Source organism: Somniosus microcephalus, chromosome 5, assembly GCF_052327205.1.
Source record: "Somniosus microcephalus isolate GS21.2 chromosome 5, FLI_Smic_1.0, whole genome shotgun sequence".
Lineage (NCBI taxonomy): Eukaryota > Metazoa > Chordata > Chondrichthyes > Squaliformes > Somniosidae > Somniosus > Somniosus microcephalus.
In genome coordinates, this window is record NC_140991.1 from 125,333,571 (window position 1) to 125,351,533 (window position 17,963).

The window sequence follows — 17,963 nt, forward strand, 5'->3', positions numbered from 1 at the left end:
TGCCATGGGATCTTTTACATCCACCTGAGAGAGCAGATGGGGCCTCGGTTTAACATCTCATCCAAAAGACTGCACCTCCGAAAGGGCTTTACAATAACTGGAGCGTCAGCCTAGACTTTTGTGCTCCAGGGTGGGACTTCGAACCCACAACCTTCTGACTCAGAGGCGAGGGTGCTACCAACTGTGCCACAGCTGACACTTGACTGAGTTTTTAATGAATTGTTAGTGGCCCCTACCACAGAGATAAAAAAGAAATCAAAACTGGACAGCTCAAAAAAAATAGAAAATGCTGCAAATACATAACGAATCCATGAGCCACCAGAAAATAAAGCACTAAGCAATAAAAACATCGGATTTCACTAGCGCTCTGTAGTGACGTGGATGGTGCCGCTCCGGTTTCATTTCCGGGTGGCGCTACTTGTGTTTCCCCAATCGGGCGGAGCGGCGCAGCGCGAGCGAGGGCAGGCGCGAGAGCTAACGGTAAACGGTTCGGCACAGAGCGGAGCGGCGCGTCACAAAGAGGCGCGCGGCGTCATCCAACTAGCCGCACCAGCGCCGCTCGGACGCCATCCGGCACTCGACGGCCCGGCTCAGCTCATGTCACCGCGGTGATCAGCCCGACGGCGGGATGGTGTGTGCCTGTACTCGCACCATTTCTCCGTTGTGTAGAGCTCATTCTCCTCCGAGAATAATCTCCGAGCGGAGTGATCCCGACAGATACCTGCTTCTGACACGGACATTCCAAACAGCCAGATCCAGCGGCGGCCTCTGAGAAAGGAAGGCAAGCTCGCTGGCTGCTGCCCGCCTCCAACAAGGGGATTAAGTCCTGCTCGCTGTGAACTCTGTTTTGCGGAGTGAGGTCTCTGTGAAGATGTGTCATTAAACAGGAAGGAGAGAGAGAGAGTCAGTCCGTCCAACCCACACCCAGTGAGAGCGGTAAGTGTCACACCGGGCCCGGCTATAGCACATTCATTACCTGGGACTGAGAGTTGTCGAAAGGAAGTGGCCGTCTTTTTAATCCCTCAAAAAATCGGCCAAGCTTGTACTACACTAACCAGTAAATTGTGTTCTAATTTTGAAATTGAGTGTATGCAATACAGTAGGTTTTACGATGGTACGCGCAAAAGTGATTCAGAATATGGTCTTTAAAGCCAATTAGGTAACGTGAATGAATTGACTTGCTGTGTATTTATATGTAATACACAACCAGACATTAATACACCCTCTCTTTCTCCTGATCCTACTTTACGCGCAGACTACACATTGAGCAATGGGTTTCGGTATGAGCTGTACACTTTTAGGATGTGGAGGAGATTTTATTTTGATCAGTGTTTCCTGGTTTTAACTTATCTTTTCAGACTTCATTGAACTGCAACTGAAACTTTTACACCCCCTTTGCTCAAATATAGTAGATGAATTAGCGCGAAGCTGCAATCGTTATCCTGTGTCGCCTCATCGTGCTGTAGCTTTATTTCAAAGACCATTTTTTCGTTTACACGTTTATGCAATACGCTAAAAATAATTGACAATATTAATGGTGGATGCTGCTTACTGTATAACACGTTATTTTCCGGGGCGAGGAGGAGTTTAATTATCATGGGTATTTTACTTTAACAATTTCTTTCATCCCAATTTCTTTTTGGTGAAAAATAGGTTTAATTGGGAAATCATAATGCTTTGCCCAAATTTAATGTTAGTATAATACAACTCGATTGCAATGTTTAGAGTAAAGTTTTAAAAATATCTTGTTACATAAGGGGCGTGTTACCACTGTCTGAGTATTTCGGACAGGCTAAATTCCTGCAGCACAAAATAGCTTACTTGGAAAATGGCCACTAGGGGTAATTGGGTATATTTGCATGGCAGTAGATGTTATACTTGTGTGAACTTTTGCAGTGTGTTCTTTTTAACTTTTGTTTAGTTATGAAATTAGAGTAGACATGATATAATTTTGAGGTTGCTGATGGTACCCATGTACTCATCTGTTTACTAAGGAAGTTATATCTGCTAGCGGTGCCCCTTTAACATATTTTAGGGCTTCCAATTTTTTTCTTTGGGGTTTTTTATATTTAATTTCCATAAATTCAGTCATCAGTTTTTAATTTTTATATTAATGTAAAAAATCTGACTAAAATTGGGTGGAAACCTCACTGTACAGTGCAGGGGAGCAAGAATTATATTGAGGACCACCATGGAGTACAGTCATAGTCATAATGGCACAGAAGGAGGCCATTCGGCCCATCGAGTCTGTGCCAGCTCTCTCTAGAGCAGTCGAGTCAGTCCCATTCCCCCGCTCTATCCCCATAGCCTTGCAAGTTTATTTCCCTCAAGTACCTATCCAGTCACCCCTTGAAAACATTGAGTGTCTCCGCCTCCACCACAGAGTTGGCAGCTTGAATTCTGCTTCTAGGTTGAGTACTTTTATTTGTGTTTTCCTGAATCAGCTTTAATTCTGCTGATCCTTTATACTAGAATTAAAAGTTTGTAGTACGAATATATCAATAATTGAGTATAATATACAACATTTTAGGTTTGTTTTAATTAATAAACATAAATTTCATTTTTTTATTTAAACATTTTCTGTTTACTGGCTTAACCAGAAAGCTGGTATTATACACAATGCATTAGAATGCATTTTAAAATTCAAATGTGGGAAACGGACATTTATAATCTGTATGCTAAATAAATTTGGTCTCCATACTGTACTAATTACAAGTGTTATTTATTATATTTATTCAGTATGTCCTATTTTAATACATTTGCTAGTTGCGCTAATTGGCCAACTTAGAATTGTTAGCACTAAGATTCATTACAGCATATGCAACCATTTTAGCAAGTATTTCCACTATCTGGAGCTGAACTTAGAGGGAACTGTGGTTACCCTTTTCTGCTTTTCCACTTTTCTCATTTTCTTCTCTCCTTCCCTGCCCCTCCCCCCTGTTTTCCTGGTGTGGTTTACAAGGATAGAAGCAACAAACTCAGTGGTGCATCTAAGTTTGACTCTGAGCATGGTGGCTGGCATGATCAATTATTTGTAAGTGTGACACTGACATGTATTATAAAACATCATGTGCAGTTACTCAGATTCAACTTACATTCTGCAGCTTCTTTAAAAAGAAGTAAACTGTAGGTGTAAGTACAATAGCATGAATAGCAAATATTTGCACAAAATGTATTTAAGATTGTTTTTAAAGCTTCTCAGTTATAGAGTTCCTTTTTTTTGGAGCCATTTGTCCTTCATTTCAGCCAAAGTTGGATAGTTAATATAGACAGAGGTTAAAAAGACAGCTTTTGATCTGTCTAAACATACTGGCACTAATGTTAGGAAGCAGATCTTGAAGGGTATTCCCATGCCTTATCTTGCCCTCGTGTTTGCTTCATGTTTGACTGCTGAAACACAGGATGTAAAGGACTCCACAGAGAACTGTGTAAATGGAAATATTACAAAACAGTACTTTCCTTAAAGTTGCCTTGCCCTTTAAATATGTTTGGGATTTTGCTGCTTCATTTTCAGTTATTATTGCATGGGGTTTTGAGGACTAAAATATAATTGCTATTTGTTTTTTACTTGGTCAGCATTTTAGTTCAGAATCTGATTAAATTGTGACATTAATGACTGAAGTGTTCACTTTTTTTTTAATGATGACAACTGTTTACTCTGGTAATGCTGTCATCTTCATTCATGGGTGTTACATTGAGTAATTATGACCAGGCTGCAATGGGCGAGCCCTAGTATAGAAGTTGAATGAGTCATTGAAACTAATATATATTCTAAAAGTAAATTTTAGCTAAATTGGAATACTTAGGCCTAGCAACTTCCATTATATTGTATTGAATGAGCTGTACTGACTTTCTATTAATTAATATCCCTAACATGCTATAGAAATGGTAGTACTGTAAAAGAATGCTACATAGACTATTACAATTCCACCTCCGCAGTGAAGAATCGCATACTTCAGTCGTGGTATATTGGTGGGTGTTCACAGTGGTTACAAAGTAACCAGCAAAGTTCTGAAACTTGTATCAAAATTGTGAGATCAATCCTACCTATAATAGGTCAGCAGAAACAATGTTACAGTTTAAAAGTGTGGTTGGAGGCTTTTAGTTCTAGATACAGTGTCACTTTGAAACACGTTTTCTGTGTTTAATCACCTGTCTGCTGGTTTTAATGTGCTAAAGGTCTATGATGTGTCTGTCTCATTTCCCAACAATTGATGCTATAATCTGTGTAATGAAATACTCGTGCTTCTGCTCTCCCTTTTACTCTTGCATAGTATACTGATGATCTTTCCCAGCAGGAAGTTAGGGAGGGACAATTAGGTTATTCTTGTATCTGTTTTTGTGGCAGGTCATATAGTGGTATTGTAGAGGGTTGGAAATCGATCATCTGCTTTCTTGGCCAGCAAATGGGTACAGAATGGGAGTTTAAAAGTAAATGAGAATAATAAATGGGGCAAATAAAGTGAATTTCAAGTAACATACAAAGATTTTTATAAATGAAGAAGTTTGATACCTTTTAACCTTCGTTACCATTCTTTCCCTTTTTGAGAATGTTGTCCTGAGATGTCCTTTAGACCTGTTTTCATCTTCATCTCAGCAGTTGTGCAGCTCATAAGTAGTTGAAATGGCCACACTCCAAGGACAGCACTGTTTGAATCTGTTTCTGTCTCTGTCACACACAGCCACCTTTTATCAAAGCTGCTTCATTTGGCTGTAGTTCAAAATCACTACTTGTACTCGTCTCTACGATTTGTACCTTTTGACACCAACAGACTCCATAGTTGTCCACTTGTAAGTTGCAATGATTAGAGATTTCTGCCTTGCACTGGTGAGCAACTTTCTTTATTTGACCAGAGTGATAACAGTTTATAATGTAGAAGTTTATTGTGTAGTGATATACAATGTTAAGGAGGCTTTATTTTAGAGCTGCTGTGCAATGTTGTAAATACCTGTTAGGAAATGCAGAATTATGTTTTTAGTTATATTGTTTTTGGAATTCTGATCGTATGAAATCAGGAAACTTTCTGTGTAGCACTTAAATACTGATGATTGAAATGCTGCAAAGTGAGTCTATGCTGCTTGATGTTTCTATGACAACCATGGAACAAATTTGGCCATCCATTTTGCACACTCACATTGCAGCATTTGTATCACCAGTATCTGTTTAAATAATGATGGCCTTGAAGCCTGAGGCTAGCTTTCAAGAAATATTGCCTGTCCCCTTTTTGTAACATGAAATTGTTTCCTTCAGGAAATCTGTATCTTGTTTAATGTGACTAGATAACAATGTAGCCATTTTTGCACTTAGCACTGTGTGCTTATCAACAAAGCACTGGTGTAGATTTAATAGCAATATTGGGCATTACAACTGATATAAACCCCAACCTAAATTATTCATGGAAAACCTCTAAAATCTGGATACTAAATAGATTCCTTCTTGGTTATGATATATGCAGAGGTTAAAATCCTGAGTGACAACTTTATTTCATTGTTGCATACTGCTCACCCAGTTCCTTATCGGCTGCTTCATCAGACAATGGGCCAAAAATTGCGGTCGGCAGCGTACCTCCGGAGTACGCTGCCGACCTGCAAAAAGAATACGCACCAACCTGATGGCAGCCCTTCTGTGAAAACTTGCGCTCTGATGCTATGAGTAGGAGGGCAGCGTAATGTCCCACGGATCCCAGGGACACAGCCTGTGCGGAAGCGTACCTGGGACCACGGGCCTGGTCCTCCAATCAGAAAACAGATTATCTGTCTTTCATTTAAATTACTACAATACTTCATTACTACAGCCTTTAAAATACTATCAGATTTAGCTTTTATCGTGGGATTCCAATTCATTACTCATAATTCCCACTTCTAAACAAATACTGTGCAGAAAGTTCTGAAATATTTTTTAAAAACCTGCAGCTTTAACATGCACTAGGATTGCTTCTTCTTAAAGCTTATAAGTTAATTAAGCTTATAAAAAAAAAAAGCATTTTTTTTTCGATTTCGGATATCCCCTTATGCTGTTTCCACCAGCTGTAAAATTTCCATACGTAGTTGGTGGGCAAATAGCTCAAGTCTGCGCCAGCAATTAGGTTTTTGGAGGTGGAGCGGATGGTCTGTCAATGCCTGTCGTGCTAAAGACTTGTACTTCAGAACTAGCTGCGCCTGTAGCCAAGCTGTTCCAGTACAGCTACAACACTGGCATCTATCCAACAATGTGGAAAACTGCCCAGGTATGTCCTGTCCACAAAAAGCAGGACAAATCCAATCTGACCAATTACCGCCCATCAGTCTACTCTCAATCATCAGCAAAGTGATGGAAGGTGTCGTCGACAGTGCTATCAAGCGGCACTTACTAGCCAATAACCTGCTCACTGATGCCCAGTTTGCGTTCCGCCAAGACCACTCGGCTCCCGACCTCATTACAGCCTTGGTCCAAACATGGACAAAAGAGCTGAATTTCCGAGGTGAGAGTGACTGCCCATGACATCAAGGCAGCATTTGACCGAGTGTGGCATCAAGGAGCCCTAGTAAAACTGAAGTCAATGGGAATCGGGGGGGAAACTGCTCCACTGGCTGGAGTCATACCTAGCTCAAAGGAAGATGGTTGTGGTGGTTAGAGGTCAATCATCACAGCCCCAGGACATCACTGCAGGAGTTCCTCAGGGCAGTGTCCTAGGCCCAACTATCTTCAGCTGCTTCATCAATGACCTTCCCTCCAACATAAGGTCAGAAATGGGGATGTTCGCTGATGACTGCAGAGTGTTCAGTGCCATTCACAACTCCAGATAATGAAGCAGTCCACTCCCGTATGCAGCAAAACCTGGACTACGTTCAGGCTTGGGCTGATAAGTGGCAGGTAACATTTGCACCACGCAAGTCGCAGGCAATGACTATTTCCAACAAGCGAGAGTCTAACCACTTCCCCTTGACATTCAACGGCATTACCATCACTGAATCCCCCCACCATCATCATCCTGGGGGTTACCAGAAACTTAAGTGGACCAGCCACATAAATACTGTGGCAATAAGAGCAGATTAGAGGCTAGGTATTCTGCGGTGAGTGTCTCACCTCCTGACTCCAAAGCCTTTCCACCATCTACAAGGCACAAGTAAGGAATGTGATGGAATACTCTCCACTTGCCTGGATGACTGCAGCTCCAACAACACTCAAGAAGCTTGACATCCAGGACCAAACAGCCCGCTTGATTGACACTCCATCCACCACCATAAATATTCACTCCCTCCACCACCGGCGTACGGTGGCAAGATGCACTGCAGCAACTCTACAAGGCTTCTTCAGCAGCACCTCCCAAACCTGCAACCTCTTCTACCTAGAAGGACAAGGGCAGCAGGCTCATGGGAACACCACTGTGGTGTATGTGCCTTTAAGAGCCCCTGTGTACTGTAATGCCGGTAGTGGCCACTCGGGCTATATAAGCCTGTATAGTGTCTTGTATCTTTTAGTTCACCTCCAGACTTTGTTCAGTAAACACCTGTTAAACCAACTCCTGCATGCCGTGTCTCCATTAACACACGGATACAACAATGGCGACGAATTGGAAACGGATTTTACCTGCAATTCGGCAGCACCTCAAGGAGATCAATTCCTCAGACGAGGGTCGAAGAAAAAAAAAGAAAAAACTGTGGTTTCACCAGCTAACCGGGCTGGTGGCAGGTACTGCAATAATCCTTCCTGTGCAGCGGGCTGGGGCTCGATCGGCTGGCTCTGCAGCGGGGCCGAGCAGCGAAGGCGGAGGCAAACAGAGACGGAGGGTGGAGCACTCGGGAGACGGCCAGCGCTGCAAAGCAGGTCGGCGTTCGGACCAAGCAGAGGGAGGGAAAAGTCCCAGAGAGTCTGGCGGGAACGAGTCTCCAACTATTAAAAATATCTGTATAAATAAAAACCACGGAGAACGGCGTTGTCAGCAGCGGCGGGAAAGCGCGGGAGGCGCCATTTTTTCTCGGCAGGGAAGAAAGGAAAGCGTGGGAGGTGCCATTTTTTTTTCAGGATGCCTAAAACTGGCAATATTACTGCTTTCGATAGTGATGTAGAGGATTGGACCACATATGTGGAAAGAGTGGAGGTATATTGCACAGCGAATGAAATAGAGGATGATAAAAAGGCATCGATACTTCTAAATCTAATGGGCGCAAGGACATACGGGCTGTTACGAAACTTAATCACTCCAGCCAAACCGATGGACAAGAATTTTAAGGAGATTGTTGATACCCTACAGGAGCATTTAAACCCAACACCGCTGCTGATAACGGAACGATTCAAATTCTTCAGAAGGAATCAGCACAAGAATGAAAGTAATGCTGATTACCTCACCGAATTATGGAAGCTGTCAAAGCACTGCCAATTTGGGGCAGGACTGGCAGATTCTCTTCGAGACAAATTCGTATGCGGTCTCCTAAGTGAAGGAACACAGAAAAGACTACTTTCCGAGAAAGATTTAACACTGGACAAGGCTTTCAGTGTGGCTATCATACGAAGCAGCAGCAAAAGGAGCTGCAGAGATACAGCAAAAGCCACAGGACTTCGGCACCCATGAAATGACACAGGGTTTCGAGATGTTATTGCTGCGGCAGATCCACCCGTGACCAGAGGGACTGCTGGTACAAGGACAAAGCATGCAGGCAATGCGGAAAGATGGGACACATTGCACGTGTATGCCGATCTGGAAACAAAAAATCCACTGACGAAAAAAAAAATCAATAAGGAAAAGCACAGAAAGGTACAAATGATGACGGACAGTAGCTCCGAAGACCAGAAGAGCGATAGCGACTCCGGAAACAAGAGACTAAGCTGTCTCAAATTACATAATGTAATTGCCAAAGAAGATTACCAGACCATTTGGGTTACCCTCACGATAGCGGGGTCCCCAGTTAAAATGGAGCTAGATACAGGATCAGCTCTGACCGTCATAAGTCGACGGGATTACGAGCGGCTATTTCCGCATATACCGTTGAAAGACGCATCCATTATCTTGAAAACATATACGGGGCAGAAAGTATACCCCAAAGGGAAAATAAGGGTGCCTGTTGTATACAACGGCAAGGAAATACAGAAGTTGTATTTATACATTCTGCAAGATGGTGGTCCACCGCTGTTGGGACGTGAATGGATCAGGAAGATACGTTTAGACTGGCACTCCATTCAGACACTGACGGTGACCAGTAAGAAAAAAAATGATGATGACGTCATACCTGAACGATTAAAAGACATCTTGGCCAACGCCAAAGAAGTGTTTCAACAGGAACTAGGAACCTTGAAAGGTGTCATCGCCTCAATAAAAGTGGAAGATGCGGCAATTCCCAAGTTTTTTAAGGCAAGGCCGGTGCCATACGCAATTCGTCCAGCAGTCGAGGCAGAGCTGGAGAGTTTGGAAAAGGCAGGCGTGTTATCCACGATAGATTGGAGCGAGTGGGCAACACCCATCGTCCCGGTCATGAAGAAAACGTTGAATAATGATAAATCTGAAGAACAGAGAAAAATTCGCATCTGTGGAGACTTCAAGGTGACTGTAAACCCGATCCTTCACACGGTACAGTATCCTCTTCCGAGGATAGAAGATATTTTCGCCTCACTATCTGGAGGGAAACGTTTCACCAAAATTGACTTGGCACAGGCATATCTGCAGATGGAGGTTGAGGAGGCCTCTAAAAAGTATCTCACGATAAACACACACAAAGGCCTGTACCAGTACAATCGACTGGTTTTCGGAGTAGCATCAGCTCCAGCTATCTGGCAAAGAGCTATGGAGCAAGTCCTGCAAGGGATTCCGGGGACTCAATGCTACCTAGACGACATCCTTGTAACAGGAGAAAACGACAACGAGCACCTTGCCAATTTGGAGCAGGTGCTCACTAGGCTGAGAGAACGGGGCCTACGAGCAAATCGCCCCAAGTGCGAATTTTTCCAGAAACAAATATATTGTGGCCACATAATTAACGAAGAAGGGTTGCATAAGTCACCTGAAAAAAATTGAAGCAGTCATAAAAGCCCCAGCGCCTGAAAATGTCTCACAATTAAGGTCGTTCCTGGGATTGATAAATTACTATCATAAATTTTTACTGAACTTGTCAACTGTTCTGCACCCTCTTAACGAACTGCTACAAACGGGAGTAATTTGGAAATGGAGCGAAGACTGTAAACGTGCATTCCATAAATGCAAAGGCTTGATCACGTCCAAGGAAGTTTTGGCTCATTGGCAGTGATGGGTTGTAATCAGACTGGCGTGCGATGCATCCCCTTACGGCGTAGGAGCGGTATTATCGCATAGATTCCCTGATGGCTCGGAGCGGCCGATAGCTTTTGCGTCACGCTCATTGAACTCAGCTGAGCGCAACTATGCCCAGATCGACAGGGAAGCACTCAGCCTGGTATGGGGAGTGAAGAAATTCAACCATTACCTGCACGGACAAAAATTTACCTTGTTGACTGACCATCAACCCCTCGTCTCCATATTCAACCCTAAAAAGGGCGTTCCCATTATGACAGCGCAAAGGCTACAGAGGTGGTCCCTTTTCCTAGGGGCACACCAATATGACATAGAATACAAAGGATCAAAACAGCATGGAAATGCTGACGGTTTATCGCGTCTACCATTGCCAACGGTAGAAGAGGCACCTACAGTGGACCCAGTGGAGATGTTCCACTCAACCATAATGGAATGTCTACCAGTAACAAATTCTACCATTTAAAAGGAAACGAGAAATGACCCGACTCTCACGAGTCTACGATTTAACGGTGAAGGGATGGCCAGCACATGGCGAACCACTGTTGCCAGCATTCTCGCAAAGAAGAGAACAGCTGTCGGTGTGCCGAGGAACCTTGATGTGTGGATCCAGAGTGGTGATTCCACCCAAACTCCAGGATAAAGTGCTAAAGGAGCTTCATGAGGGGCATCTGGGTGGAGTGAAAATGAAGAACCTAGCCAGAGCTTTTGTGTGGTGGCCAGGTATCGATGGAGACATCGAAGAAATGACCAAGAGCTGCCTAGGATGCCAGAAGGTCCAAAATGCCCCACCACAAGCCCCTCTACATCCATGGGAGTGGCCCTCATCTCCATGGCAAAGGGTACACATCGACTTTGCTGGTCCATTTATGGACTCAATGTTCTTAATCGCGGTTGATGCACACTCCAAGTGGCCGGAGGTAATAAAGATGTCCTCCACCACCACGGAAAAAACCATCACGGTATTAAGGACCATATTTGCCAGGAATGGGCTGCCTGAACAGATCTGTTCTGATAATGGACCGCAATTTGTGTCCGAAGAATTCAGGAAGTTCTTAAAAAAACAAAAAAACAATGGGGTTAAGCACTACACGTCCGCCCCATACCATCCCGCCACCAATGGATTGGCTGAAAGGTTTGTCCAGACCTTCAAGAAGGCCATAAAGGCCATGGGTAATGAAGACATAAATCTACAGCATAAGGTAGATAACTTCTTGTTTGCATACAGGAATGCAACATGTGGTTACAAACCAAACTCCCGCCATGATGTTTTTCAATAGAAGACTAAGATGCCGGCTGGATTTGATCAAGCCAAACATCAGAAGGGACGTAGAGAACCGGCAATTTCAAGGCATGAATGAAAGGCGAACTAGAACCTTCCAGATAGGTCTTTGGCCCGGGACTACCGTACCGAGAAATGGCAGCCTGGAACTATTTGCACGCGACTAGGACCGCTGATGTATACCGTGGACATTGGAGAAAGCATAATAAGGCGCCATGCTGACCAGATCATAGTCATCCGAAAAGGGACAACCTACACCACAACTCTATACGCCTAATGATGAAGCGGAGATACCCATAGTATCTACCTCCGATCCGGTGATACTGGAACCAGATGAACCCGACATTGGCATTCAAGCCGAATCGACCTTGCCAAAAGAAACTACGACACCACCGAGGCGTTATCCGGACCGAGTCAGGAAGTCTCCAGAGAGACTGACTTATAATTGATTAACTGCAGCAAATGTGTAGATTATTGTTCTTGTAAACATGTTAATTAATGATTACTTAAAATGTTATGTACTGGTTGTCTAAAAGGGGAGGAATTGTGGTGTATGTGCCTTTAAGAGCCCCTGTGTACTGTAATGCCGGTAGTGGCCACTCGGGCTATATAAGCCTGTATAGTGTCTTGTATCTTTTAGTTCACCTCCAGACTTTGTTCAGTAAACACCTGTTAAAACAACTCCTGCATGCCGTGTCTCCATTAACACACGGATACAACAACCAGCACCTCCAAGTTCCCCTCCCAAGTCACACACCATCCTGACCTGGAAGTATATTGCCGTTCCTTCATCGTCGCTGGGTCAAAATCCTGGAACTCCCTACCTAACAGCACTGTGGGAGTACCTTCACCACATGGACTGCAGCAGTTCAAGAAGGCGGCTCTCCACCACCTTCTCGAGCAATTAAGGATGGGCAATAAATGCTGGCCTTGCCGGTGACACCCATATCCCATGAACAAATATTTAAAAAAATAGGAGGAGGCCAAGGATAGATCCTTGGGGGACCCCAAAGGTAATGATGCAGGAGTGGGAAGAGAAGCCATTGCAGGTGATTTTTTGGCTACAATTAGATAGGAATGGAACCAGGCGAGTGCAGTCCCACCCAGCTGGATGATGGTGGAAAGGTGTTGGAGAAGGATGGAGTGGTCAACTGTGTCAAAGGCTGCAGACAGGTCAAAAAGGACAGGGAGGGATAGTTTACCTTTGTCACAGTCACAAAGGATGTCATTTGTGACTTTGATGAGAGCCATTTCAGTATTGTGGCAGGAGCGGAAACCTAATTGGAGCGATTCAAACATGGAATTGCGGGAAAGATAGGCACGGATTTGGGAGATGACAACATGTTCAAGGACTTTGGAGAGGAAAGGGAGGTTGGAGATGGGGTGGTAGTTTGCAAGGACGGAGGGTTCAAGGGTTGGTTTTTGAAGAGAGGGGTGATGACAGCAGATTTAAAGAAGAGGGTGCTAGTACCTGAGGAGAGCGAACCATTAACAATGTCAGCTAACATGGGAGCCAGAAAAGGAAGTTGGGTGGTCAGCAGTTTAGTGGGAATAGGGTTGAGGGAGCAGGAAGTGGGTCTCATGGACTGGATGAGCACGGAGAGGTCAAGAGGGGAGATTGGAGAGAAACTGGAGAAAGATGCGAGTTCAGGGCTAGGGCAGGGGTAACCTTAGGAAGTTTGGCCTGGTGGGCTAGGGGAAGGAAGGGAAGTGGCAGAGGCAGCTGAACGGATGGTCTCAATCTTAAAGACAAAGAAGTCCATGAGCTCCTCGCACTTGTTGGAGGTGAGTGTGGAGGAGACGGGAGAGGGGTTTAAGAAGACAGATCGCAGTAGAAAATAGTAGCTGGGGGTTAACTTTGCATTCCAGAATGACCCTGGAATAGTGAGCAGTTTTGGCAGACAAGAGTAGGACCCGATTAAAGCTTTGTGGTCCAGCCAGATCTAGCAGTGAATGGCTAAACTAGTTGTCCACCATATCCATTCAAGTCTGCGTCCCTTGGACTTTAGGGAGCGAAGATGTGGGTCGTACCTAGGGAACAGCCAGGGCGAGAGAGAGTAGTTTTAATAGGGACTAGGGCATCAAAGGTGGTGATGAGGGTGTGGTTGAGCAGATCGGTAGCTGCAGAAATGTTGTGGTGAATGGAGGGCCAAAGGCTGGACAGTTGGGATTTCATAAGTGCAGTTGTAAGAGAATTGGGAGAGTTTTTTCCAGGGTCGGACACAGAAGGAAGTAGGTTTGGGTGGGGGAAGGGGGATGTGGGTGGAAAGCGATACAAGGAAGTGATCAGAGATGGCCTTCTCTTCGATTGACATGGTGGGAGTAGTGTGGCCACGAGAGATAGCAAGGTCGAGGGGATGACCGTGAATATGGGGAGTTCACATGGAGGGAGAGATTAAGGGAGGATAGAAGGGTAGTGAACTCGGAGGAGAGCGAGCGTGATGAATTGGTCATAGCTCTCTCAACTTTTCTACTGCTGCTCTGCTTCAGTTTCTCCTCTATGAAACCCCTTAGGACATTTTCTAAGTTGAAGCTGCTTTATAAATTGCAAATTGTTTTTGATCTGTCAGATATATTCTTTCCCTCCCCCATATGTAGAATAGTTGAGATTTCCTGAGATTCTGAGAGCATCTTAGAGGGAGAGAGGAAAGCTTGGTCTACCATTAGACAGTATTAATTCTAGGAATGAATGGGTAGGTGTGTAGATCTGTATGCATCACTAAGATTAACAGCATGAATGCAGGCTGTCAGAAGGATGGTATACACTATATTAAAATTGCTTAGCCCCAGAATTGCAATAGCTTAATTCAGACTTCTTAATGAGTTTATGTTGTTTGTCCTGATTTTAGGCATATTTGTAGCAAAGGTAAAATGTATTCTGATCCCCAATGTAAGAATTTTTAGGAACAGGAAAAGGCCATTATGCCCAACAAGTCTGTCCCTTTTTTATAGATAACCGAGGACCAACTTGACACCTAGGCCTGGAGTTTTTGCTCAGTTGAACTGGTTTTTCCAGGGTAATTCACCCAAAATCAGCTAAACCAGCGCAGACAATTGAGGAATTTCAAGCGCTAATTACGTCCATTGCAAATTGAGTTTCTGCAATCCTTTGCGCTAGTTTAAAAAAAATCGCACTAAGTCAGCCCCGCCCACAAAAGCGGGCATGCCCCCAGAACGAATTAATCAGCATGGTGTGTTTCTGCTAATTATGCCAGTTTGCAGGCCCTCGAGGAGGCTCTTAAAATTAAGCTGTTATTTTTAGGCACAAGTACACTAATAGGCACCTTTTTAAAAGCTTTTAAATATTAAAAATATTTAAGTTACAAAGTAACTGCCTACTGTACACCAGTGAAACTAGTAAATAGTTTGATGTTTTTTTAAAGTAATTTTCAGTTATTTAAAATTGAGTTACTCACAGGTGGTGGACTAGACACTCTTTTATTAAAAATGTTTATTTTTTGTGATAAACCCATTTTTAGCTGTAGTAATAAAACTGCACCACTGCACAGGTTACCACAAATAAAGGAATTTTTTTAATGCAAGAAAAAAACAATTACTTTCTAAAATGCTGCCTGATAACACTGGTTCATGGAAGATTTTGTGTTTGGTTATATGCAAATGAGTTTGAGCAGAAACTTGAGCAAAAGATTCAATTCATAAAACTAGTGCAATTTTGAGCAGAATTTGTGCCCGGATTGCCGATTGCGCCCAAAGCGGAAACTCTATCCCCTAATCTATAGTGGCTATTAGAAGTTTTGATCGTGGTCTGTGATTTTTGTAATCCTGATGTAGGGATAAATGAGTAAGCTGATGTTACATAGAAACATAGAAGATAGGAGCAGGAGTAGGCCATTCGGCCCCTCGAGCCTGCTCCACCATTCAGTGCGATCATGACTGATCATCCAAATTCAGTACCCTGTCCCTGCTTTCCTCCCCATACCCCTTGATCCCTTTAGCCTTAAGAAATATATCCAATTCCTTCTTGAATATATTTAATGAATTGGCCTCTACTGCCTTCTGTGGTAGAGAATTCCACAGGTTCACCACTCTCTGGGTGAAGAAATTCCTCCTCATTTCTGTCCTAAAAGGCCTACCCTTTCTCCTTAGACTGTGACCCCTGGTTCTTAACTCCCCGAATGTTTTAGAATGTTTATTTAAAATCTGTTTGATTTGTTTGGTCGAACTGATCTGGTTTTTGCATTAATCTTATAAATATAGTGTTTGTTTGAAGTGAGATGGCATGTGTATCACTTTGGGCATTTACAGCTGTGCTGTTGAAAATAATTTTTGAGATCTCTAGAAGTGCTGTTGAATAAGATTTTGTATAGTCCTACAAATATACTGGTTTGTAATCTTGAAAAAGAATTGTTCTAACTTTGAATCTAACCAACAAAAATATAGGTTGATTTTAGTTTGATCAAACCTCGGAAGCAAAATTTCAGGTTTATGATCAATCGCATATCCACATTCTATGGACTTATGAACATTGTGGGGGCAGTTATTTGTGGTTTTATATTACACTGATCAAGCTGAGCAATATAATCATAGTTCTACTGCGCTGAAGTGACTGATTTGGCAGTGTCAGATCACCTGGAGGAATTGTCTCCAGCTGCTTGGGCTTTGAACCAGTTCCAATAAACATCTCTAATCTGCTTTAACCCACAAAATTAAGGCTTTAAATGTTAGAAAACAGATGACTTTCCCAGCAGTCGTTTTCTATCATCAAAAATGTCATCAGCAGTTCGAGGTCGGTAAGCTAAACTTACTCATGCCTTTCCCCTGTCTTGAGAGTGATGCACATTCTTCTTACCACTCCAGAAATGGTGAGAGTAATGAGCTGGTACCTGCAGTTATCCTGCACAGTGAGAATGGAGGACTGGACCGATCTTATTAGTAAATAGCAGTTGATCTCCCACGGGATTGCTGCAGGATAAAGTTTTAAAAAAAACTTGTCTCTTCCTATAACTGCCTTTTTATAATCTTTACCGCCTCTTTGGTTTCCTACTTTCCTTCAACTCTTCTTCTTTCCCTTTCAGTGCCTTTCATACATGTTCCTTTACTGATTCACTCAGTTTGTATCTTTTACTTTTTTTTAAAGTCATGCATGCACCAGGATGGCAGTTAAAATGCACCAAGTCAGAGGTGCGTACCAGAGCTTGGTGGAGAGCGAGCAGATTTACTATTATGTGCACATGTAAAATTAACTATTCCATAGGAAGGCCTGCATGTATTTAAATTGATTATTGGATTCAGATCAGAGACGTGCAGTTAGATAGCTAAAAGGACCAGAATAATCTACATCCAATGAGACTTGAGGCAGTAGTCAATGGGATAGGGGGGGGGAAATATAGTTTGGTTTGGGTGGAATCAACTGCTCTTTACTGGAATACAAAATGCTGGAAATACTCAGCAGGTCAGGCAGCATCTATGGAGAGAGAAACAGCGTTAACGGTTCAGGTCAATGACCTTTTGTCAGATCTAGAAAATTTACAGCTGTAACAGGTTTGAAGCAAGCTCAGAGGCAGGGAGAGGGGAGGAAAGAACAAAAGGGAAGCTCTGTGATCGGGTGGAAGGGATGATGGTGCAAGGCAAAAGGGGGTGGTAATGGGACAAATAAAGTAACAAAAGATGGATCTAGAGGAGCTGAAAATGACAAAAGCAGAATCATTATTTGAAAAAATGGGAGCAGTGGTTATGATTGGAAATGATTGAACTCTGCGTGAACTCTTTACCGGTTTAATTTTCTCGCCAGAAAAGTCATGTACTAGTTGATTTCTTCCTAAGCAAGTTGATGTAAGTGTGTGTAGCACTGTGGAAATTGAAACTTTTAAATCTAGTAATTGTAACACTTACTGAAAAACCCCACTTGTTAACACTTCCTTCATCATATACCCCCAATAATTTCCTCCTCTCATGTTACTGGAGGAGTTGTAGCTGTTGAAAGTAATATGTATTTTGAGAGCAAAAGCTTCTGAATTACTAATAAATAGGGTTGCATTAAATGATTAGCAACTTTCAAAATGGGCATTTTTGGGGGAAATTTCTACCATTTGAATATTCATTAAAAGATAGAGAATTGTGCAGAATATTTGGAAATCAAAGTAATTTAAAGAGTGTGCAGGGACAGAGGGACCTGGGAGTTAATGTGCATAGGTCCATGAAGGTGGCGGGACATATTGAGAGAGTGGTTAGCAAAGCTTATGGGATCTTGGGCTTCATAAATAGAGGTATTGAGTACAAAAGTAGGGAAGTTATGCTGAACCTTTATAAAGTGCTGGTTAGGCCACAACTGGAGTATTGCATCCAGTTCTGGTCACCACACTTTTTAGGAAGGATGTGAAGGCCCTTGAGAGGGTGCAGAGGAGATTTACCAGAATGGTTCCGGGATGGGGGATCTTCGCTACAAGGACAGGTTGGAGAAGCTGGATTTGTTTTCATTAGAG

General features: G+C 43.1%; 1 protein-coding gene across 2 annotated transcripts in view; it reads left to right on the top strand.

Moving 5' to 3' along the window:
• The first annotated feature begins 443 nt into the window (after positions 1-443).
• Positions 444-17,963, top strand: part of galnt1 (UDP-N-acetyl-alpha-D-galactosamine:polypeptide N-acetylgalactosaminyltransferase 1) — a 244,408-nt gene continuing 226,888 nt past the window's right edge. For both annotated transcript variants that reach the window (XM_085988177.1, XM_085988178.1), the window contains exon 1: positions 444-936. The gene's annotated coding sequence lies outside the window, so the exon portion shown is untranslated. The remainder of the gene's footprint in view (positions 937-17,963) is intronic.